This window comes from Psammomys obesus, unplaced genomic scaffold, assembly GCF_907164565.1.
Source record: "Psammomys obesus unplaced genomic scaffold, mPsaObe1.curated_primary_1811, whole genome shotgun sequence".
NCBI lineage: Eukaryota > Metazoa > Chordata > Mammalia > Rodentia > Muridae > Psammomys > Psammomys obesus.
The window spans coordinates 5,383,608-5,388,930 of NW_026594428.1; the positions used below are offsets into that span (position 1 = coordinate 5,383,608).

At 39.5% G+C, this 5,323-nt stretch overlaps 1 pseudogene; it reads right to left on the reverse strand.

The window, feature by feature from the left end:
- Window positions 1–912: 912 nt before the first annotated feature.
- On the reverse strand, window positions 913–2,175 carry LOC129685484 (glutathione reductase, mitochondrial-like; annotated as a pseudogene).
- Window positions 2,176–5,323: the final 3,148 nt, after the last annotated feature.

Below are 5,323 nucleotides of genomic sequence, written 5' to 3' on the forward strand. Positions count from 1 at the left end.
ACTATTAACTATGTACCTATAAATACTTATACATGTAAGTCTACAATATAGACATATAGATTAAATAAAATTTTACCATTTGGGTTAACAGTGTCCCCTGAGAAAGCCTATTTACTTTGTATCCCAGCTGTTCGTATTTTGATGGGATTGCATTGAATCTGTAGATTGCTTTTAGTAAGATGGTCATTTTTACTATTTGATTCTACTGATATATGAGCATGGGAGATCTTTCCATCTTCTGATGTCTTTTTCAATTTCTTTCTTCAGAGACTTGAAAGAAAGACTTGAAGAATAAAATGGAAATAGAGAGGTTACATCCTCAGGGAAGCTTCTCAATACAGAACAAATATACCAGAACCAAAACCACACATACATTCTGTACACTGTCATATTTATAAAAGGAGGCATACCACCATATAAGACTAACAAGCTAGGCCAGGAGTGGCCATGCAAGTCTATAGTTCCAGCACTCATGACACTGTAGCTAGAAGATTTTGATTATGAGGCCAAGCTAGGCTGCATAGAGAGACACTGTCATAAAAAAAAAGAAAAGAAAAAGAAAAAAGCCAGCTATATTCACTCATCAGGTGCATTAACTGCAGTGTACTTTGATATACACTTATACCTAGAATGAGGCCGAAGCAAGAACAATATAGCTAACACGGAGATGTTAATTAAAAAAGACAAAATATTAATTACTGTAAATATAATCAAATGAACCCCAACCCCGGATTAACAAAACAAACTGATGATTAGATAAATAAGGTTATTTTTCCTTTGAACTAAAACTTTACACCATCAGAAGATCTTGATTAAAATAAAAATTCAAAGCTGGAGCAGGAAGTACACTTGATTGCGTGGCTCCTCTCAGGGGTCTCCTGGTCTGACTGCTAACCATACAAGTCCCTGGGCTCAGCGGAGTGTGATGAGCTCTTCTGAACAGGTAGGGTGAATGGCAACTGTGTTGTCGAAGCTGGCTTTAGTGGCCCTATTAGTGGCCCTGCTACAGCAAAGCCTTGCAGCATTTCCTCACACCCAATGCCCTGAATGTGGATTCCAAACACCTTTTCCTCTTTGTTGGCACAAACCATTTTCATCACACATCTTGTCTTCCTTGTGGTCACAGCATGATACATTGGGGTGAAGGCAGTTGAGTAGATTTTCACATTGTCCTTTCCATACTTATGAACAGCTTCATACTCGGTGAGACCCACTGTCCCAATAGGGGGATGGCTGAAGACCACGGTAGTGATATTGTCATAGTCTAATTTGGAGTCTTGTTTGTGTTCAAAAAGTCTATGGGCAAGTTTCTGGCTTGCAGCTATTCCAACTGGGGTGATAAGCGCTTTCCTGCAGACATCGCCCATAGCATAGACACCTTTGACATTGGCATTCTAGAACTCATTAACAATGATGTGGCCTTTCTCATCTGTCTGAATCCCCATTTTATCCATATTCAGGCCCTTAAAATTTGGGTCCCGCCCAATGGCCCAGAGCAGGCAGTCAACATCTGTAATCATGATGGTGGTGGGTTTTTGGCCAGGAACCGCAGTAACCAGAGTTCCAAGCCATTTTTACTTCCTTAACCTGTGAGATCTTCAACACCTCCACGACCGCACTCTCCAGCTCCTCAGTGTAGTTGGAACTGATGAGTGAGTCAAACCTTCTAAGTACCTTATCATGCCTTATCATAACAGATGTCTGGAAGCCCAGAGCAGACAGAATGCCAGCTATCTCCACGGCAATGTAACCAGCACCCACAATGACGCTGCGGTTAGGCAGGGCTTCCAGCTGAAAAAACCCATCACTGGTTATTCCCAGGCTGGCCCCTGGGATCTGGCTCTCATGAGAAACTGTGGGCACACTGCCTGTGGCAATCAGGATGTGAGGAGCGGTGTACTTTTTCCCATTGACTTCCACCGTGGGCCGAGGGCCATCTGCAAACGTTGCATAGCCATGGATGATCTCTATATGTTTGATAGATGGTGTTCAGGCGGCTCACATAAACATCCCGCTTCTCCTTGATGACACGCCAATTGAATTTACCCTCACAACTCTGGAAGCCTCAATCCACATGATCATGCATTAATTCCGAGTGGACAGCCGTGTTGCACATGACCTTTTGGGGTACACATCCAACATTCACGCAAGTGCCACCCAGCTTGTGACTCTCCACCAGGGTGTCCTTGGCGCTGAGCTCAACCCGCTCGGAGCTACCACCGATCACCAGGCAGTCTAAGGAAAGGGCTGCAGTGGCAGCTGCCAAAGGCTGCGGCGGCTGCGGCGGCTGCGGCTCCTGCGGCTCCTGCGGCTCCTGCGGCTCCTGCGGCTCCTGCTGACTCATCATGGTGCAGGGGAGCCACCTCAGGCTTGGGGTCTCTGTTTTTCTCGGTGTAGGTAACCTTCTTAGGTTGGACTTTTCCTTCTAGTATCTTCTGTAGGGATGCATTTGTGGACAGGTATTGTTTACATTTTATTGTTGTTGTTGTGGAACATCTTGTTTTTTTCTTCAATGATGATTGACAGTTTGCTGGGTATAGTAGTCTGGGTGGACATCTGTCTTCTCTTAGGGTCCTCATGAAATCTGTCCCAGCCTTTCTGGCTCTAACAGTCTATACTGAGAAGTCAGGTATGGATATGATGTATTTACCATTGGTTATTACTTGGCCTTTTTCCCTTGCAGCATTTAATATTTTTCCTTGTTCTGAACATTTAGTGTTTTGATTATATGGTGGAAGGATTTTCTTTTCTTCTGTAATCTATTAGGTGTTCTGTATGCCTCTTGTATCCTTATAAAACATCTCTTTCTTTTAATTGGGATAATTTTCTTTTGATTTTTTTTTAATATTTCCTTTTGAAAATATTTCCAAAACCATCCTGCAGAACAACAGATCATCTGGAGGTATCTCCAGCTCCGATCTCAAGCTGTACTATAGAGCAATAGTAATAGTGGAACCAAGTAGAAGACCCAGAAATGAACCCACACATCTATGAATATTTGATTTTTGACAAAGAAGCCAAATCCATTCAATGGAAAAAAAGACGGCATCTTCAACAAATGGTGCTGGTCCAACTAGATGTCTATATGCAAAAAAAAAAAAAAAAAAAAATGAAAATAGATCCATATTTAAAATCCTGCACAAAACTAAAGCCTAAGTGGATCAAAGACCTCAACATAAAACCAGACACATTAAATCAATTAGAAGAAAAAGTGGGGAAGACCGTATAACTCATCGGCACAGGAGACTATTTCCTGAACAGAACACCAACAGCACAGGCTCTAAGAGCAACAATCAATAAATGGGACCTCATGAAACTGAAAAGCTTCTGTAAAGCAAAAGACACCGTCATCAAAACAAAACAACAGCCTACAGATTGGGAAATAATCTTCACCAACCCTTTATCTGACAGAGGGCTAATATCCAGTATATACAAAGAACTAAAGAAACTGAAAAGCAGCAAACCAAGTAATCCACTTAAAAAATGGGTAACAGAGCTAAACAGAGAATTGTCGATAGAGGAATATCGAATGCCAGAGAAACACTGTTCTCAGAGAATTTCCCAGGCTCTGTTTGGATGTGCGATCTTGTGGACTAATTGGACTCCTCAGCACCCCAAGGGCTCTCCTCTCACCATGGAAGTCCCATAGAAAGCTTGGCTTTCTTGGGGAAAGAAAGCCCACCATTGGCTTTCTTGCTTTGAGGTTAATGAGCTGCAACTGCCTAGACACTGTGCTCAGATACTGCGTTTGCTGGAGAACCAGCAGGCCCAGAGATTTTGCCAGTCTCCCTGAAGAGATGTTTTTGAGCCCACAGTTAGGTCTGTTGGTCACTGTGTGATCACCGGTGCCCTTCTGATCAGATACAGTGTGTGAAAGGCACCACCATCTTCGATCCCTCCATAACCATACTTTTTAAAAACTATCAGACAATAATTATCTTGTACTGATTTCTCAGCTTAGTCACACTTTCTTTTAAAAAACAGAATGATAGCATTAACCAACCATCAGCAGGGAATATGCTGTGAGTTGGTTTTCTCCTAGTAATTAGTAAAGCTGTTGAAAATCCACCAAATAAAGTTAGGGAATTTGAAAAGACCACAAGGGATAGTGTGTGCATTAAACAAGCATAGTCTTTCCATAATCACTACATTTTAAACCTAATTAAATGAATCCAATTAAATGACAGGAAACAATAAGGCAATAAAATGGTTTGAGGATGAGCTTGATACTTGTAATCCAAAATTCTTTAGACATAAACCCTATGATTAAAGTTTTAGGAAAGGGTAAATGGCCTATTTGTGAAGACCAAGCTGAATTTTAAATTGAATTGTGAATTCTATCTCCTAGATGAAAGAAATAGCTTTAAAAAGAATACGGGGTTATTACAGTAGTAAAGTCTACGGTTTTGATGGAATCCTAAGGTCTCGTATCCATCATAAGTGCAGCAAAAGAATATTAACAAAAACACAATGTAATTGTCACTCATATAAGGCTAAACATTAGATTAACATTGCTAGATCCAGCATGTTATTATATCTTTAACTTCAATTTATTGAATTTCTAAAAATTAACATACTAAAACACTCTGCATATATTTCTATGTATATACAAATTTTGTAGAATAAATGTAATGTTGTTAAGAACTATAAAAATTATCAGATAAAGATATTTTCCATGTGGTTCTATTTATTATGCATTATTTATAAATACATATGTAAAAATCAAATATTGCCCCATAGTTATTAATCAAATTAATATGAATACATAAAAATACAAAGCTAAACATGGTGATCCCTATGTAATTTCAATGCTTTTGAGGCTGATGGAGGAGAATTACAAAGCTAGCCTGGCTTGGCTAATAAGACTTTATCTTCTGCAAAAAATTAAATGCATCATAAAGGACTTATTGTAGAAAATTCCATTAGTGTCATTTAAAATAACACATCATTTCTTTGTCTGAGATCTATGGATGGTTAACTAAGAGGATATACTTAAACTTATAAGAACTTGAGGGCAACTTCTTACTTATAATATTCATCCACTCTCTTAATGTGAAATCATTTGCTTCATTAAATGACAGTTACACTGAGAAATAATGTTGCATATTTCTGGGGCCAGTAAAACAAAGGAGATTTTTCAGATAGCTGCCAAGTTTTGGGAAACCAGGTTCTAAAATATTAAAGTATGTAAGCCTCTTTTCTTTACTAATATTTTCTTCAGGTATTTAGCTTTGGCCACAGAAAAGAGATCTAGAGATTCTCACCCCAAGTATGGCTTTTACTTTGTGTCCAAGAATTTGAAGGAACTATCTTTGCCCAGAAA